General features: G+C 39.2%; 2 long non-coding RNA genes across 2 annotated transcripts; one reads left to right on the top strand and one right to left on the bottom strand.

The window, feature by feature from the left end:
• Positions 1-1,139: 1,139 nt before the first annotated feature.
• On the bottom strand, positions 1,140-7,361 carry LOC148842275 (uncharacterized). The gene is made up of 3 exons (XR_016103110.1): positions 7,165-7,361; positions 1,589-1,669; positions 1,140-1,499 (listed from the first exon to the last, which is right to left on the bottom strand). It is a non-coding gene; the product is annotated as an uncharacterized LOC148842275 (long non-coding RNA).
• Positions 7,362-15,258: 7,897 nt separating this feature from the next.
• LOC148842274 (uncharacterized) lies at positions 15,259-16,778 on the top strand. Its single transcript, XR_016102885.1, has 3 exons — positions 15,259-15,513; positions 15,667-15,788; positions 15,911-16,778. It is a non-coding gene; the product is annotated as an uncharacterized LOC148842274 (long non-coding RNA).
• Positions 16,779-20,563: the final 3,785 nt, after the last annotated feature.

Here is a 20,563-nt window from a genome sequence, read left to right as displayed (position 1 = left end):
GGAGGTACTCCCCGTCTCTCTCATCTCATCTTTCTTATACATCCATTACGATTAGGGTTTGATATTAATTTTTATATTTTCTTTTTATATTTTCAATTAAAAAATAATGGAGGGGAAGTTATTCACCCACCACCGGCCATCTCCGGCGACCACTAGCAACAGTAAACAGGTGGTGCGTTTTTTTCCTTCTTCCATCTGTTCTGTGGCATCCCATATACACCCCACAATGGCATCCCATACTATCGATATGGGACTAATGAATCGTAACATTCCATCACGCTCTGCAGTCCCGGCGTTTATACAGGCTGGCTTTGCATTAGTCCCCCTAGTCCCGGCCTAACACTGCAATATCGACGTCACCACTTGCGTCGCACGATTGCAACAAGGAGGCATAGTATAGGCTTTGATGCCAAAATGTCACGGATCTCTTCTCCCGAGAAGGCAGGTTAGGGTTACCCCGAGCTATGGTGGCGACGCCGCTCGAAGGGGAAAACTCTAGAGCGAGAAGACGAAAGAAAAGAAAAAGGAAAACAAATGTAAGTTGTAATAACTCGCGTTGTTATTCCTCTCGGCCTCCATTTATAACAGTGGATTTGTCATACAAGCATTGCCACGTCAGCATTCAAAACAACCTCATAACAACCAAATGATGACAATCATAACAGACCATGATTACCTTCTAACGACCTGTAACAGAAAATATTCGGCTTCAGAGGGGTGTACGTAGGGAACGTGACATATTTGCTCTTCAGGAATGCGGATTGTCGTTAGAGTTGTAGAGCAACAAACTTTTGTTTTCTCAGATCGAAGAAGTTCCGGACCTGAAATATAGGTATTTTAAGCTGTAAAATTATAACTAAGCATTTCCAATACAGTGTTAAGTGCGTCCTTTGATGGTCCGGTGCTATGCTTTTTTCTTTGAACTGACAAAAGAATTGATCTTTAATTAAGTTGTGCTAAGCTCGAAGCCTCGAACTGTCTAGATTTCTACAAGGAAAAGAAACCGATTACCATGGATGTTTAAATCTGGGTTTTATTATATATGTTTATATGAATGAACGTGTTTTGGAACTGTCGAACTGATGAGGCTGAAAAGAAATAAATGAATATTTTTGGGGTGCTTGTTTGTAAGTTGGATCTTTAATGTTTTCATAACAAGGCATTTGAGCGGGAATCCTGCATTTCGTTTAGGACTTCAGTTGATTTTCTCTGTCTCTTTTGATCTGATTCTAGAAGCAGAATCCCAGTTACATCTTTCAGGCTCGCGTTATCTGTTTACATTCTCTTGCAAAGATTTTCAGCCAATGGAGTCTACAACAAAGCCTGTTAAACCTTCTTCTAACATTTCAGACATTGTCTAAAGATTTGCTGGGGAAAATGCAAATGAATAAAAAAGAAAAAACAGAGTAGATGGAAGAGGGAAAAAAGTGCACCACCTGTTTACTGTTGCTGGTAGTTGCCGGAGATGGCCGGTGGTGGTTGAACAACCTCCGCCTTGTCTATTTGAATTGAAAAAAAAGAAAATATCAAACCCTAATCATAATGGATGTGAGAGAGAGAGAGATGAGATGAGAGAGACCGGAAGTACCTGGTCGCGAAGTTGATGATACTACAGAGATGGTGACAACAATGGTTGTGGTGGTAAAGGTGCTGCAGGGGATTATGCTTACTGCAATTGTGCTTGCAAGGTGTTTCGAGCTTGTGATTAGTTAATGTTTTGAATATTGTAATTGTATTGTAAATCGCAGTGAAGCTTGAGTTGAATTGTGAATCATATAAGTTTACCGCTTTTACTTCAGAAGCTTGAGATGATATAATCAGGTTTGTTTTGAATGTCAATTAACACACAAATATGATGGGAGATAAGCTCAAAGATGTCTTTAAATAGGTATTTAGATAATAAACAAGTCTTACTCTATTAAGGGTTTAAAAAAAAAAGAAAAAGAAAAGAAATAAGTAGAGAACTCGGATGCATATATTCGGAAAAGTATTCAAATAGGAATCCTTGGAATTCATGATTTGAATCATGGATTGTATTTTAAATCATAAGATTTTGATCACTATGTTTAGGGTTAGCAATAATTCAGGTTAAAAATCATCATCATCATCACCATATGGGGTTGACTACATGAATCATGTTTTTCCATTCCATTTTGTTTAGTTCCATACCATTATTAAAGTATGAGGCAATGATGTAACACCGCGTAAGGGAGTTTTTCTCCTCCAATTCTTGATAGTTTCTCCTTCGGGCCTCAGAAACCTTATCACCCGGATGCTCCGGGGCAGGATTCTTTGCCATTTTGTCCAGCTTTTCAGAAGTTAGGACCAGCATAAGGTTCCTGTACCAATCAGCATAGTTTGGGCCCTTCAACTTGTTGTCATCAAGTAGTTTTGCAAAAGATCCGTTTGCCATTTTCTGATAAAAGAGCAAACATCAGTCCACAACCTAATTTGATTCATGTTTATTTCATAGATATGGATTTTAATCTACGATCCATTTTCATTTATTCGTCTCTGAGATTTCCCTCCTCTCTCAGTGACGGAGACTACAGGTTGTCTCTGGAAATGTGGGAAATCACATAGGGTGCATGGAGCCAACTGTTTCAGCTGCATAACCCCACCACCTTTCTGTGAAGGATCACATCCCCTCATCATATGAGTTTTCCCTTTGGCCTCTGTCAGAGCCGTTTTCAGGTAAACCTTTCTGTCCAGTGAGTGCTTACCCATCATATTCGTGAACGCCAAGGTACCGTGAGAGAGTTCCCATTTTCTGGTGAAGCCCCTCCCACATCGGTCTATGATGCCCCTATCATCTTATGAAACACTCAGACAAGCCCAACAGCAAATGGATAGCCCATTTTCTAGTGCGTTTCCTCATTACTGAATGACCCATCCTCATGCTAATGATGGAAGGCCTTTAGAGAGTTCATCATATGAATCTCCCTATCACACGCACTCATATTAGCTGGAGGGAACAAAATTACGCTCCAGTTTGATTTAGGTCAAACCAAAGTGGCTCCCACTAACTTTCATAAAGCCAGATTTCGGTGGGCCTTAAATCGGGTAGGGTTCCGCACGCAATCTCTTGATGAGGTGTGGGGGCCCACCACTGAGGGAAGTCATCCAATGACCAAAAGGGACACCATGGCAATGATATGCATTCAGCCATGGTGTGCGCAAGAGCCACTGTCGAATGAGCATGGGCCAAGTACTTATGGCCCATGTACGCAGCACATCACACATCCATACATCACATGCAGGGATAAATTATCAATTAATTATCTGTAAGGCCCGTTGGAAGCCCGTTAAAATTCCATAATATTAACCATTAATATTATCTAGGTATATGGGCTGAATTAGGGTTACCCAGTTCGGCCCATATAGCTTTATCCTTTGAAATGGGCTTTTGCAGTTTTAACTATTTAAAACTGGGCCTTTACAAGCTGGGCCGAATTAACCATTTAATTAAATATCAATCCTTAGGCCCATTAGTGGGAAATTAGGGCTGACATTCAGCCTTGATTAAACCCTAGAATTGGTCCAAACAGTTTTGAACCAATCTTGGTTCGAATGGGTCTAGTGTTTGATTTTTAATTAAATCCTTAATTCAAGAAAATAATCTGAAATTAAATACTGATAAAAGGAAAAACAAGAATCAGTCAAACAGGGCTGTTCGCACAATCCTTCCTGCAAAACAGAGGTTAGATCACAGAATGCAGTTTCACAAACTGCAAATCGCAGATAGCATTTCTCTTACCTGCGAAATCTCCTTCTTTGCGCCGCCATCTTCGATCCAAAATAAAATAAATAGAAATCCTATTTCTATTAATAATTACATCAAATCGAATACCTATACATTGAGTCTAGAAAATAAAAAAAAAAATATTTACAGACCAAAAAAAAAGTCAAGAACTGCAAATTCGCAGGTTCCCTGTGCAAACCAAGAATTCGATATCCTCTTGTACGAACAACCCATAAATCAAGAAAATTATAAAGAACAATTCTAAATAATAATCAGATTTATTTAAAATTAATTTCAGATTATTTGCCCAACTGTTTTGGGAACAAATTTTCCAAAACCAAATCTGCGCAAATTGGGTAGAACGCCTTCTCCCTAATTGCGCAGGTTCAGATCTGAAACAGAATGGTTCAAGATTTGAACCTGTGGCTCTGATACCACTGAAGGGTTGAGAGATCCATCACATGGACGCCCAAAGATTGTAGAATAAGGGGCGAATTTCAAACTTTTTTCTCTCCTTTCAACTGGGAATCACATTCCCTATTTAGAAAATCATATTTTCAAAGATAAATCTTGAACCTTAAACTGAACCAGATCTGAACCAAAAGGAATGTGAGAGATTAATACCTGATACGGAGAAGCAATATCTCCCAACGAAGGTGTTCATGCCCAAGGATCCAAAGACTGCTCCCACTGAAGATGGCGCAGTGCAGGATGGAGCAGAATCAGCAGTGTTCTTCCCTAAGAACTCTGTCCTTCACAAGAAACAACAGGATGGAACGTGAGCACAGCTTCCCTTTTCAGTCATTTCTCAAAGAACTGATGTCAAGATCCAATCTTGACTTCTCCCACAGCTGGAGATCGAACTGACAAACAGGGCGGCAAGAGCAGGGAGGTGGCAAGAGAGTATTCACAGGGTGCAGAATTCTCTCTTCTTGATTTCAGCACTAAAGAGGATCTGATGTGTTTCTTGGTCTCTCTCAAGGCTGCCGCCCCCTCCTTCCTTTTGTTAACTTGAAAAGATCAGCTCCTAATCCCATTAGGAGGTGCTTATCCAAATCATATTTGGATCAACCTTCTCTTCCAATGATAAGGATAAACCCTTATCTTATCTGCAGATTAGATTAGCTTTATCCTAATCTTATTAGGAGGTTTCTAGATCTGAATCACATTCAGATCTGGACTCTCTGAGTGGATAGAATTAAGACCCTATCCTCACTGATAATCCATCTCAGAATTCGCCCCTTTAATTAACTAAATTAATAGCCCAGTTCGAAATGGGCTTTAGGCCCATTAAACTTATGTGCTCACTTAACCTTCCTAACTGTTGCCTAGTTGGGCTTCCTTGTATGGCGTGGGACCCAAGCATTGATCTACACATCAGCCACATGGATTTGACCCAGCCTTTGTTACAAGGTTTGGTCGAATACACTGTTAAAGACAGTGCACCCCCTGAAACCCATCAAATGGGCTCTATGGGCCCAACACTTACCCTAAGTGGTCCCTGGACCAAGCCACCTTGTAACACCCAGGGACTGTGGGCAGATGCAAGATTAGCCCATCAGGTATTATCCTCAATGGTCTTACACTTAACCTCTCAGCCCATAATGATCATACACTGCCCGACAAGAGAGGACCCCTCCCTCGGCTGCAAGGAACAGTGTTGCACTCTCCACTTATATGGATCCCGGGAATTAAAACCCTTTTGCAAACATTTTAGAAACCATAATATATATACTTTTATATCTCATATAAAATATATTTTTCAAAACAAATTTCAACAGTTGAAATCGGCTGCCGGCAGTCTTGGTTTCCAACAGTGAGAGTGCATCCCCGATCATTACCTTTGTCCGACAAAGGGGCTGATCCTGTCACTATGATCACCCACTCAGATGAATTCTCGGATTGTCCCAACATACCCAGGTTTTGACCCCCACTAAGGATCTCACTGATTGGTACATCAAAGACAACCCGATCCGACACCTAGTGCAGCATCATAATCGAGTCTAGGGGTCAGGTGTAACTTTTCAGTTTTGCCCATCAATCTCCAAGGTCCAGGGCAATACTGAAAATCTGGTCCAGTTCAAAGATTCAATTAATCCCACACTGTATGTGCTTAGGGTCTCACCCCGGTTGCTGAGACAAGCCACCCCAACCGATTTGGTGGCATCACAGTGTCAGCCTTGTCAGGATAGGTCTCCCCAGACCGACCCACTGGCTGTGAACATTCTAAACTAACACAAGTCTCAATAAGTGTCCAGTTTAAGGGTATTATACAGAAACATACCAAGGGAACATGAACCAAAAATGCACTTTTATTCATTTACAATAAACTCATAAAGTACATCAATTTTGATTGAAACTAAGGGCATACAAAACTGTCTAACAAGAAGGAAGGATGGTGGAGGGTGAAATTCGATATGAGGTGGCATTAAAGGAATATCAGGGTTTGAAAGATCGAAGAAGGGTTTGGGTAAGGAGTGTGGTAAGAATTTTCAAGGTGGAAGAATATATTAGCAGTCATGTTGAAGTGAAGGTTTGGAATTGATTTGGTTAGTGGCATTTGTGGGTTTTCTACTGCTCTCTGGATCATGGTAATGTCTGAATTGATCAAGTCAAGAAAAGGAAGATAGATAGAGAAGTTAAAAACACACTCGTCTTTTGTGATGTTTCAGCTAAGCAACTCGGTTACACTATGGACTTATGGCAGTGTTGCGGTGGTTTGAGGTAGAGCCCGGCTTGCATGTAAACTTGCACAAAAGTGAATTGGTTGTGGTGAGAGAAGTGCCAAAGCTTGATAGGTGGGAGGAGGAATGGGGATGTAGAACAGGTAAATTACCTCTGAAATATCTTGGGATGCCTTTAGGTGCGAGGTGCAACTCCAAATTGATTTAGGACCCTATTGTGGGGAGATTAGACAAGAGATTGGCCTCTTGGAAAACCAGGTATTTATCATATGGATGTAAATTGTTTTTTCTGAAAAGTGTCTTATCTTCTCGCCCTTTGCATATGCTCTCTCTGTATCCAATTCCTGCTGGGATGGCTAAGGAAGATGCGAGATTTTCTGTGGAGAGGCTGGAGGGATGAGAAGAAAAAATACATGCTGGTCAGATGGTCTAAGATTTGTAAATCCAAACTTCAAGGGGGTTTGGGTGTGAGAAGAGTGAAGGACACCAATTCTGCTTTACTAGGAAAATGGTTTTGGAGGTTTGGTGAGAATCAAGGTGGTCTTTGGAAGAGGGTGATTGCAGCTAAGTATTGGCTTAGTAATTCTGGCTGGGTTCCAGGAGAGTCAAACCAGCCCTATGGTTGCTCAGTTTGGAAGGGGATTGGGAAAGTTCAGATCTCTACTCAAACGGAACTCTTTAGGGTCGGGAATGGGCTACGAGTTTCTTTCTGGAAGGATATATGGTGAGATAACATACCTTTGATGGATATTTATTCCACTCTGTTTGAAATAGCTTCAGATAAAGAGGCTCTGGTTTCAGACTATTTGCAGGTGCAGAATGGAAGCATTGTTTGGATTTCTCTTTTCAGGCGAAATTTGAATGGTTGGGAAGTAGACTCGCTGGTGTATCTGCTGCACAGACCATATAGTACTCAAGTGGATGAAGGGAGTGAGGATAAAAGAGTTTGGAAGTGGGAGAAAGGGTTTTCTCTGTTAGATCTTTTTACAATTACTGTTCTAGAACAGAGAAGGAGCCAACCCCAGTTAGCATTGTGAGGTGTAAGGGTGTGCCCACAAAGGTGGCTTTTTTTGTTTGGACAGCCTACTTGAACAGGATTCTAACTAGGGATAGTTTGTAGAAGAAGGGTATGCTGCTGGACACAAAAGTTTGTGTGCTCTGTCAGAATTATACTGAGTCAGTCAACCATTTACTGCTTCACTGTTGTTTCTCCTATGAGATTTAGGTTAGGGATGGGAACTTGTTTGAGGTGAAAAGTTGCTATCTAGAGTCAGTAGCAGATTTTGTTAAGAGTTGGATAGTCAAGGGCCTCACAAAAGAAGGGAAGACTGCGTGGAACCTGACTCCTGCTGCTGTTTTTTTGTGCATCTGGCAGGAGAGGAATGCAAGGATTTTCAAGAATCAATAATGCTCCACAGATACAGTTTTCCAGAAATTTTTGGTGAAAATGTACTCTTGGTTGGCAGTAAACAGTGTGTTTGAGGATAATTAAAAAAAAAAGTGTTTAAGGAATAGAAGTTTTAGCTCCTTTTTTGCCGTTGGGAATCTTTTCGTAAATCAGGGTTTGGGGGTTAGTTCTTTTTTTTTTTTTTTTTTTTGTAACTCCCTGTGTACAGCTCCTAGTTGTACATGTTTTTTGTATATTAATGAATTACTATACTTTACCTGTTTCAAAGAAAAACTCCATGAAGTTGGGGAGACACCTATACTAACACAAGTGTTAGTGTGCATAATTGAGTGAGAAAGACAAAAGAAAACTGAAAACACCCTTACTAAACTTTTGCCAATATATACGTTGACAAAAGAAAACTGAAAGCTTTGGGTTAGAGGTTAAAGGGCCATTAGGACTTTGCAAATTACTGAAGAGTCGCACATGATTGTTTACCATCTAATGTATGCTTAACTTGAAAAGGTTGACTGATTTGGAGGATTGCCTGACAGATTTGTAATAATAGCTACAAAAAACTTACGTACATCCATGATTAACAAAGAACTAATGGAGAAAGAAGAGAAGAGATGGAAATTAGATAAAATCCTAGGAAATCACACCTAAGGGTGAGGGCAATCACACCAAATTCTGTAGAGAAACTTTCTTTGTTCATCAGAAAAACTGTCTTCCAAATGAGCCTTACAAGCTTAATAATAAGAAGCTTCCAAAGGAAGAAGCTTGCCCAACAAGCCACTTATAAATAGAAGCTACATTAGACGAAACCTGCCCCAAACAATTACAAATATAAAGCAAAGCAAAGTGAAATTACTAGACTAAAACCTGTTTCCAAACGTAACCCACTAAACATGCAAAATTACAAAAGTACCCTTGCTATCAAGAAATGTAAGAAAACCAAGTAAGTCCTATCCAACAGCAAGCTCAACCACACAAAGAGCATCTTAAGGTGGATTGAAGACTCTAGGGTCTTCCCAAGTTGATTCACCACTAACCCAACTCCCATGTGGACTCCCCGTCTTCATAACAATGCCAAATGAGCATAGGAGCAGCTTTGGTTCTCTTTTGACATGCCTTAAGTTGATCCCCATCATCTTTCCCCAGCTTAAAAAAACTCAGCTCCGTTGAGTAAAAGGAAAGGTACCTCTCATACATATCACAATTCAAGCGTTGGACTCATTAGCAGTGATTCAAGTGCAATCGGAGCGAGGACAACATTTTCATTTGATAAGAAACTTGCAATATCCCCCATGTTGTGTTGAAACAATTTGATCATCAATAACATCTTTAGTCTCTTCCTTGGAAGTGGGGGCTTGTGGCAAGCGGCCTACGAATTGGTCCATATTGGTTGTATTACCATGATAAAATGTTAATTCCTCCACATTGAACACATTACTCATACCCATATCCTTCGACAAATCAAATATGTAAGCATTAGAGCTGATTTTCTTCTTGATTTTAAAAGGACCCAAGCTTCTTGAATGGAGCTTCTTATAAATACCTTTAGGGAAACGTTCAGGCCTGATTCATACCATTAGCATGTCCCCTTCTTTAAAATCAGTAAACCTGCATCGTAGGTGTTAAGTCCTTAAGTTTGTTGGACTGGGAGCAGGTTATTAAGATACTCCCAGAGACAACTTAAAAATAATAATAAAGAAGAAAAAGGGCTTTCTAATAAGCCCAATTAGTCCTATTGGTGGGCTCAAACATTTTAGTAAAGAAAGGGGCCTGCAATCTAGTTTAGTGAACAACAGGCCCCAAGTTAATATAGAGGAGGGAGGTGGTTAAGTAACTCCCCACTCATCTCTTCTTAGAGCGTCAAGTGTCACCCCACTTAAAATGGGTTAAGGAGGGAATCTTGATTTCTTCCTACACCCCTTCAATATGATACTCCTTGTGCTTCCCACATGAGATGGAAGACCATATTCTTTTTCTTCCTCTCATTCCTTCCTTTCTTCCTTTCTTTTCTTTTCTTTTCTTCTTTATTTCATATTGAAATGCATGTAAGGAGATAACCATCTATAGCCTTGTCTATGAAACTTAGCTAATTATGGTTCCTTACTTCATTTTGATCCTGAAAATCATTACTTTATGTAAGGGAGACAACCATCTACAACTTTGTTCATGAAACTTGACTAATTATGGTTCCTCATAGCATGATAATGCACATAATTACAATTTAAAGGTCATTTGCAGCCTTATTGATGAAATATGATTATTTATGATACCTATTTACTTGTTATGTATAAAAGTTTGTTTATTTATTTACTGGTTTTCTGTCAAACAAAGAGGGAATATATACCAGAATTTTCAAAGGAAAATTCTGTAAAAAAATGATACTTAGTTTAGTCTATTCATTTGTACTTCTGAATCAGAATCAAAAGGTTTTCTATGCCCCTTACAAAGATGTAATTAAGGGAATATCTACGTGATTTTTTTTATCAATAACTGTGGATTGAATTAATATTAAAAATATGAGAAAATTACAGGGCAAGGGGGCTAAACAATCTTAGCTCCCAAGAACAACCATTAAGCATCAAAAGAACAAAAATTACAAGACAGCCCAAAAAATAGAATGTCTGTTCACCCCTTGTCTAGCTAGATCATCTGCCAAAGAGTTCACACTTCTTTTTACCTATTTGTATTGGATTTCCATGTCCTTAGTCAGCCACTTAAATTCCTCTTTTCATTACTATAATTCCGAAGTCTAAGACTATCCTTTTTTAGCCAGTTTACCACTACTTCAGAATCTCCTTCTATGATCAACTTGTTAATATGCATATCTTTGATTCTTTGTACCCCTTAAAGAGCTGCAAGAATCTCAACTCTCAAAGAATCTCCCACCCCAACTGGTCCAGAATACATAGCTAACAGCTTCCCTTGTTCATCTCTTATTACTCCTCCTATTCCGGATGGCCCTGGATTGCCCAAGCTGCTGCCATCAAAGTTCAATTTAATAAAGTCATGGGGTGGGGGGATCCAACAAACATTTGAGGCCTTCTTCATTAGAACAAGTTCTGCTATCACCTTCCACTTTCTTTGCAGTTCATCAACTGAGAATTCTGCAAACAGAGCCAAGGTTTTCAGCCAGTGTGTAACCCTAATGTGGATGACCTCCATCATTGCTTCCAAACTTCTCTCCTTATCTGTAAATATTCGTGAATTTCTCTCCACCCAAATAGTCCAACAGACTGCAGCCCTCATACACCTCCACATAAACTTGGTCCTTTTTGTTGGTCGAAACGGCATACATGTGAATAGGCTTTGCACATTCGAAGAGGGGCCCACCTGCACCCAAACAAAGTACACCACTCCCAAATGATGTTAGTGAACCGACAGGAGATTAGTAAGTGATATCCAGACTCACCATCAGCTTTATAGAGGACACACCAGTGAGGACAAAAACAACTATTGGGTCTTTTTCTTTGAAGTAAATCTGTTGTGTTAACTCTTTCCAGAAAGGCTTCCCAACAGAAACTCCCAACCTTAGGAGGTATAGGATGACACCACACCTCTTTAACAGGGAAAGGCAAGCCTGTAGAAGAAGAATGTCCGAGAGCGCTAAAGAAAGAGGCACAAGTGAAAGAACCAGAGGGGGTGAGAGTCCAAATTCTACTGTATGCCTTTGTTGGCTCTAGGAACACCCCTTCAAGAATGGATAACAATGATGAGATACCATCAAGCTCTGTGTCCCTGATATCTCTTTGCAGGCCCAAGTTCCAACCGACCCCAGAAATAGAATTAGAAGGAACAATGAATGAAGACACCGGTTCATTTTATAACGTGGAAAGGGCAAAAAGGCTTGGGAATTGGTCTTTTAGGGAGGAGTCCCCAATCCAAACTTGTTCCCAAAAATTAATGAGATTGCCTGAGTGCAAGTCATACCTAATTCATGGAGAGAACAAAGGTAGAATAGCTTGAATAGCTTTCCAAGGAGATGCTCTTGTACTCCTTTCCAGAATCCCCCAGTCCCATCCATTTGCTGCAACCCCATGAATACTTTCCACTATCTTCACCCAAAGTTTGTCCTCCAATGAGAATCTCCAAAGCCATTTCCCCAGAAGAGCCAAGTTCCTATTCCTTAAATTCCCGATACCCAAACCTCCTTCCCTCTTACTCCTACAAACCATCTCCCACCCCACCCTATGGTCCTTCTCCTCCCCCGGCTCCCAGAGAAAGTCTCTCATTAGTTTTTCTAATCTACTAGCCACCTTTGTCGGAATCTTGAAGATTGACAAAAAGTAAACAGGAAGGTTAGCTAAAGTAGACCTGATTAGAGTGATTCTCCCTCCAAGAGACATAGTTTTTCTTCCAAGTTGCTAATTTCTTTTCAAACCTCTCCACAATTGGAACCCAAAACTCACCTTTCTAAGGGTTAACACCCAATGGCAAACCAAGGTAATTAAGGGGTCAGTTTGCTATTGGGGCTTACTCAAATAACAAAAAAAAACCTAATTATTAGTCTAATTGGGTGAATTATGTTATGTGAGAAATTATACTAAAAAAATTTTTAGTAACAATAGGATAGCATGGAACTTGTAGGCTTCATTGTTGGTTGCAATCTTCCTCCTAACCACATCATGGATCCCCTTGATGTGGTTGGCAAAATCTTTTGCATCTGTACTTGGTCTTGCTTCTAATAGCAAAGGCACTAGGTCTATAGTCTTCTTAGGTTGAATTCCCATCACTATCTCAAAGGGGTTGTGACATGTAATTCTGTTCACGGAGCTATTGTAGGCAAATTCAGCTATAGGCAACACCAAATCCCATTTTGAAACATGATCACTCACCAAACATCGTAGTAAATCTCCATTCACAACTTTAATTTGCCCATCAGTTAGGGAATGAACTTCAACTTAGTATTCAACATATGCCAAAGAGTCCTCCGAAAGTAACTCATAAATTTGGCATCTCTATTTGAAACAATAGTACTAGGTAGACTATGCAAACACACAACTTCATTAAAGAATAGTTATGCAATGTGAAAAGCATCAGATGTCTTGCTACAAGGGATGAAATGAGCCATTTTGGATAAGCGATCAACCACAACATAGATGGAATCATGCCTCCATAGAGTCTTAGGAGGCCTAGCACAAAATCCATGCTAAGGTATTGCCAAGGAGAATGTGGAACAGGGAGTGGAGTGTACAAACCAGCATCATGTTTCCTTCCCTTTGCTAGTTGACATACACAACACTACTTGATAACCTTAGCTACATCTCTTTTGAGTCTTGACCAATAGAAACGATCTTCAACCATGGAAATGGTTTTGTCCCTTCCAAAATGACCTGTTACACCCCCTACATGTAGTTCCCAGATTATCTCTTCCCTAAGTGAGGTATTGGGTAAACACTTCTTTTGAAGCCAGTCATTTCTCTATTGTTGTTGTTATCTTTGTTATTCTTTTTAGTTTCTAAAATGGATTTGGAACATCTTCAGGCGATTGGCACTTCTTGGAGAATGTACCGGTGAAGACGATTCAAGTGTTCGCATTGGAGCAGTAATGAGTAATGGCCTTGCATACGCTAGAGCCCAGAATAAGCCACTCTAACCAGCTTCCTCCATGATCATTTGTAGAGCTATTTCTTCTCAACCTGTTTGTGATTGGATATTCTTGGCAGGTCAATGTCTTGGGCGCACAAGGGAGATTCATCTGTGGTAAAGATTCAAAAGTAGCATAGGTATGTTCTTGTTGTAGAATGTTTGCAATCCAATCTCTCGTTATTTCTGCAAGACAATGTTTGTCGGTTATGGAGGTGGCCATAATATTCTTGGGTCTTATAGGTACATGCATTAGGAATGCTCGAATTGTGGGCATGCTGTGGAGCCGCTCGAGGTATTACCATAAAGCAGCCCGTCTACTCTTTGGTGAAAGCTTCCCATTTCTATGCTTCATTTGGCTTTCTCTTATGGTTTTCCCGGTGTCACTAATTTGCTAATGATATATGTGCAGCTACGGATTGCTCAAGGTCTTGCTCATTTTAAGAAGGGCTTGCTGACTCTTGCGCCTTACCATCATTCTGGTCCTCGATGACATTGTAAATATAGGACACATCGCATGCTTATTGGACTTCTGTTTTCTTTTCATTCCGTAGGATAAGTGGCTAACAGTTCCTCATGAAGCTTTAAGTGGTGGCACGATCGGAAGTTGGCCGTTGTTCAAGATAGGGCTGTCAGCGAGTGGGGTCTGGGTCGAGTCTAAGTAGAAGTACTCCTGAGCCAATTAGTAATCAGGACAATCACAGACCCAAAACTATTGATCAAAAAAAAAAAAAAACAATCACAGACCCAAAACCGTCGTTGTTAACATAAAATTTATGTTTAAACAATAACTTACGGTAAAAACTGAACCAATTAATTGATAAAAAAAACTGAACCTGTTAAACTAAAAACCATGTTCTTTTTTAAATGGTAACTTAAAATTTAAATTTTGATCATATAACGCTAATAAAATTTGTAGATAAAAACTAAATTACTTATATGTTAGAAAGCTAAACACCTTTAACTATCTATCAAATTTGAGGCCTTAAACATATAATATGATAGTAATTATAAGAAAATGAAGGAAATATTATATATACCTAACAAAACAATCGATTTTGGGTATGAATCGGTTCGGGACAAGTGAGAATAGGAACCAAACCAATTATTACTCCGACATAATCAAGACACCAGAACCACTATAATTAGCTTGGTCTGTTCAGGCCCGTCAAATAGACCTGAACCGTTGATGGCTAGTGTTGTAGCAGGGTTGGTATCTCTTTCTCTTCCCCATCGGAATCCGCTCTTCTCGGTAAGGACCTCTCCAACACATACTCGATGTTCAAACTTCTGCTATTGTGGCGTATGATTCTAAAGCAATTTCAGTCATGTCACTGCAAGCGCATTCCTAGGAGTTCGCATTGCCAGTGTGGCATTGGGAATGACTGATTGTGTAAGCCAATGTTGTTTCTATATGCTAGAAATCTTTTAAAGCCCATCATTTCTTTATTATTGCTGTTATCCTTGTTATTCTTTTTAGTATACCAAATTGATCTGGAACATTTTAGGATTGACACTTCTCGGAGAATGCGCCAGCAAAGACGATTCAAGTGTTCGAATTGGAGCAGTAATGAGCAACGGCCTCGCATACGCTGGAGCCCAGAATAAGCCACTCTAACCATCTTCCTCCATGATCATTTCTAGAGTTATTTCTTCTACACCTGTTTGTGACTATTCTTGGCAGGTGAATGCCATGGTCGCACAAGGGAGACACATCCGTGATACAGATTCAGGAGTGGCACAAGTATGTTCTTGTTGTACAATGTCTGAAATCCAATCTCGCATTATTTCTACAAGATAGTGTTTGCTGGTTATGGAGGCGGCCATAAAATTCTTGGGTCTTATAGGTGCAGGCACCAAGAATGCTCAAATTGCAGGCATGTTGCACAACCGCTCGAGGTATTACCATAAAGAAGCCGGTCCACTCTTTGGTGTAAGCTTTCCATTTCTAGGCTTCATTTGGCTTTCTCTTGTGGGTTTCCGAGTGTCACTAATTTTCTTAGGGTATATGCGAAGCTGCAGATTGCTCAAGGTCTTGTTCATTTCGGGAATGGCTTGTTGACTCTTGCGTCTTTTCATCGTTTCCGGTCCTCGATGACACTGTAAGTAGAGGACACATTGCATGTTTAATGGACTTCCGGTCATAGACCCATCTTTTAGATTTTTGCATGAAAATGGCCCATGTTTCTAGTGTACTGATTAGTTGGAGATTTATTTACATTTATTTGAACTTTGAAATTTGGGGCCTCTTGCAGGTTTGATCGCAAGGATTCCCGCAACAAGGGAAGCCCTGTTTCCGGAGTGATCACATTGTTCCTCTGTTTAGAAAGGATACCAGAGTCGTTGAGTTTACGAGATCCAACAGCTCCCCAGTATGGTAAACCCATGAAATGAGATTTGCATATTTGAAGTTTGAACCTTAGACATGCTACATTGTTGTAAAGTTTCAACTCAATACACACGCACTCTCTCACTTCATATGCCTAAATGATCTGGCAGATCTCATGTTCTCCAGCATCAAACCATGGAGCAGACAGAAAGATGGAAAGGACCACCTTCACCCGCTTGCTTGATCCAAATTGATCTTTCTATGATTATTGCTTGTTAGTGGTAGACTGCTAACTCCTAGGCAGTAGGAACAGTTCAGCCTTTATCGCCCTTGGCAGTGGCAGTCTGGCAGAGCGGTCTACTTACGGTCATCTGGAGGAGCCACTGCGTGCATAGAAGCTTAAGTTTTGCTAACCACCACGTAGCTGTTGAGACATTTTCGCTGCAGTTGTCGTGACAAGACCAACTCAAATGTCATGATGCAGAGTCCAGATCAACTTGTCAACAATCAAGTTACTATCACCGATTAGTTGTTTTTGTTTTGAGAAGAAAAACTGATGGAGAAATATATCCGGCTTTCCTAATTTTGTAGTGAAGAAGATCAGAATCATTCATGTTGACCCCAGAAGTTCAAACCAACTGTTAGAGCCCACCAAGTGTATGGTTGGGTGGAACTGGAATCCTATTTACTAGTGGAATGGCCATTTCTTAACGAAATTCTATTCCAGTTGGTTTTAATTCCCATTCTGATTCCTGTCTGAACCAAATAGACTGGGAATAGATCATTATGATTATGATTCTGAAGAATTTTGATTTCGATTCCAACTGTGAACCAAATGGAATTGAATACAATAAATGTCCAGGATTTTTATCATTGTTCTTTTATTTTTGAGGTTTTAAAAGGTGGCTGAGTTATAGGGGGAAGAAGTGGTATATTTATTAGAAGTTGAAGGGATCAGAGTTAAAGGCCAAAACGAACATGGGTCCAAGTAGTGATGCCATTATGGAATAATAAGTGATGCCAAGTTTGTTGTTTGTATGACTTTTTTCTCATCTGAGTAGTTCAACTTAATTTGTATCTGGTGCATGTGCCAAAAACCTCAATATTCTAGGCTGTTGTAGTGATGGGCCAACCCTTGAAATAATTATGTTTAGGCAATCATGATGGACGACCTTGGGTTTTAATTTTTTTATAGAGTATGACTATTACAAATAATCATTTGTTAACAATTTCCTACTTGATTTGCCAGTTATAGAATAGGCTGTGTTTGGTTGCATAGAAAATAGAGGAAAACCAATGATATTTAATGGAAAAACCGTTGTTTTAAAAACCAACCCGGAATCAGAACTACTTTGGCCACCGCTTGTCAGTCAATGGTTTGCCCATCTGGTCCAAATGGATGGCTCATTACAATTAAAAAAAAAAAAACTGTCAAAAAAATGTTGTCTGGGTCCAACAGGTTGATGGTTTGACTATCTAGGTCAGTGGATCATTAACCAAGTCAATGGTTTTTAGCAAAAGAGCAGTTCAGGGGTGAAACTTAACCAGTTGCCTGGACAGTTTTCCAGGCCAAATGATCTGGCTGTTTGGGTCAATGACGGTTCAAAAGCATGGAAAAATCATACTACATAAGCTTGTAGTCACTTATTCACAGTAACCGTGGTAAACATGAAAATAAACTAGCTTGAATTCCAATTGAATAAATTACATTAAATAATTAGAACAGGAATACTTCCCTAAAAGGCACCGCAAATTGAGCAAAAACTTGAAATTACAGACTCAATGATTAAACTACTAATTAAAAGCTTGACAGAACTAGAGTTAACAGCAATCTGAGAGAAGAAAAATAATAACATAAAACTAAGCCTTAGGTAGATAAAGCCCCATAGGAAAGGTGAGAATGTTAGCATGGCTTGAAAGATTGACGCTTCAAATCAATGAATTGCCCTGTTAATCCATAAAATCATTTTTCAACTCCTGTGGATCTTTTTCCTCGAAAGATAACCCAACTTTGTAGATAGGTATTGTTTTTGTTGCCAAGAATCTGATATTTTCTTGATTGTTACTAAGCAAGGTTGAAAGCATACTCTGGAGAAAGATCTGAAAAATCTAGGCATTAGCTTCTCAACTCTGATTATCATTAGCTTTAGAGGTTCTCTGTTTTTGTTTCTATTAAGTCTGAATTTGATCCAAGGTTGAAAGCATAATCTGGAGAGCAATCTATATAATTAAAAATGCAGTCAAATATCTGAAAAACTCAGTCCATGTGGCAATTAATCAACAATTGGTGGCATGAGACAACTTTAACGAACTAACAGTGCCTTTTGTTTATGACAATAGAAGAAACGACTTTCAGTCAACGGTAACACAAATGAGGAGCTGCTCTGAAAATCCTAGTAAACTGCCGCACTGTGCAGCCTCTATCATTCAGTGTCACATATGCCTGTACCTGTGACTAACAATTTAAGATAGAATCATAGAAAAACATAGATTTCTACCTGCCAATGTATGTAGATCCTATGCATCCTGTTGTGCTTGTCATGAAGAGAAAGTATGTGTGCTTGGAATGAGAGTTTTTCTTTTCAGGAATTCCTTTTAGAAACAACTTACCACTTAACAACAGGTATATTATTAATTTACTCCTAATTTTATCCAGGAATTTCCAGAAAACTTCCATATATTTTATTTCATTTGGATGCTTCAGGAAATACCCATATAACAAAATTTCTGATGTCCTTAAAAAATATGAACGAATTAAAGTTTGAGTTTTCATGCTTTGTAAGATAGTTCAAATTCCAAAATAATAGAAACACAGATATATCTTTTCTGCACTGTACAAATACAAATATGTAGAGGCCCCCAAATCCTAACCCCCATCACATCTCTATATCTATTAACAAGACTCAGTTTGGAAAGAGTACAAATACAAATACGTAGAGTGCAAAAGCTTGTATTTTGCATCATTTTGTATGTATTTGCACTGTACATATTTGTATTTGTACTCTTTCCAAACTTCCAAACTGAGCCTAAGGAACTTATGGAAAGCACAGTCAGCTCAGAAACTTGCTGACTTATTTTCAGTGGGTACAACTAGAAGAATATATCTTGCACTCTCATTTGAACTGAATGGTGAAACAGGATTCATGTAGCCAACCCCATATAGTTGGTAATTGGGATAAGACTTAGATGATGATGATGGTATCTTGTGCTCTCATTCCACAAGTAAGAATTGTGTTGTTTACAATGCCACCAATTGTAATATCATATCAAAGAAAACTTTCAAATCCATCTCTCTATCATAATGTCTTGATGAATCATTACATCAGGATTTATTTGTCATCAATTAGATGGTAAATCACTTACTAGTCTTTGAGATTCATTTAATGAACCTCGATTACTAGTTGTTGGTCCTAGCTATCTAGAGTCTTGGTGGGGATGCACTGGACATGGACTGATCCTCAGCATTTTTTTGCACAAGTGTCCGTTCTCAGATTTGAACATGTGTTTTCATACTTGTCACACTGAGAGTTTACTATTGCACCAACCACCAAGTAATGGCCCCTAAATTTCTCATCCTTCATACTTGTCACACTGAGAGTTTACTATTGCACCAACCACCAAGTAATGGCCCCTAAATTTCTCATCCCTTTATAGTTAGTAGGCACTTCCCAATCCCCATCTGTTGTCAATGACTACTTTCCTGTATCACAAGCTTGGCTGTTTTTCTCTGTTAATCAGTCTTCAAATGCTACCCAAAGTATTTGCCAAAAAAAAAAAAGCTACCCAGAGTACAATGAGATACGAATTAAACTCAGGGAAAACAGAAGACCAAAGAATAGTGGGGGATAAAATAGATTTTGATTCAATGATGACGCTGGAAAAATGACTGGTCATGATATCATCGGCTCCATTGACCATGTAAATCTGGTTCCCAGTAATTGCTATATTCATTTTCATTTATTAAAACTGCAAACCTATTTGGATATAGTCAACACAGGATTTTTACGACTACAGGACTCTTCTGGAGACAAGTCACTTCCAATCATATAACAAGAAATAGGAACTTTATTACATGGGACATTACACTAACCAATGAAATCAACCCATCCAACTTTGTTTGCACCCATGACCAACCAACGATGCAGGAGGTGCTCCAAAGTACTATCCACTGAAGTAAGCCTTGATATGCATTCAGTTAGAGACAGATCAAACAGTTTCTAAACATAGATATTTCTTCTCAAAATCTAAGATAATAGAAAACAAGGGGCTTTTAGGTATTAGAGTTGGATCAACTGACATGCAAGAAGTGTTTACTTATGCTATATCTCATTCTCATTGTACAGAGTGATTAAGAGTTCTGTTATTATCCCTAAAAAAACCATTAGAAAGTAAACATGTAAAGCAACTGTTACAAGAACATCCAGAAGCAATAATCCATGGGAAAAAAGGATCACATACCATGAAAAGTATATTGGATTCTCAAATCTCTTTAAGTAGTAATTTAGTATGGGAACTAAGTTACATGATATACCAGCTAAAAATATCATCCATCTATTTGTAGGAGGTGCAAATGAATCCTTTACAAAAAACCTCTTCAACAAATGATAATGGATTATAATTGAATTATTCTAAGACACGATTCTAAAAGCCGTATCCTAAAGAATTGCAATCTCAAAGGACCAAAACAAAGAGGGGAGACCTTTAACTATTGGAAAAATGTGGTGCCTGCAAGGCCATGGTGTAGGAGGTTGTGAGCAATGTTATCCCTAGCCTGCATTGAACTCACTGATCTGAGTCTGCTTTCAGGGAACATTTCATCATCA

Source organism: Nelumbo lutea, chromosome 8, assembly GCF_056320005.1.
Source record: "Nelumbo lutea isolate HS-2025 chromosome 8, American lotus-T2T, whole genome shotgun sequence".
Taxonomy (NCBI): domain Eukaryota; kingdom Viridiplantae; phylum Streptophyta; class Magnoliopsida; order Proteales; family Nelumbonaceae; genus Nelumbo; species Nelumbo lutea.
This window is presented reverse-complemented; position numbering and strand designations above follow the sequence as displayed.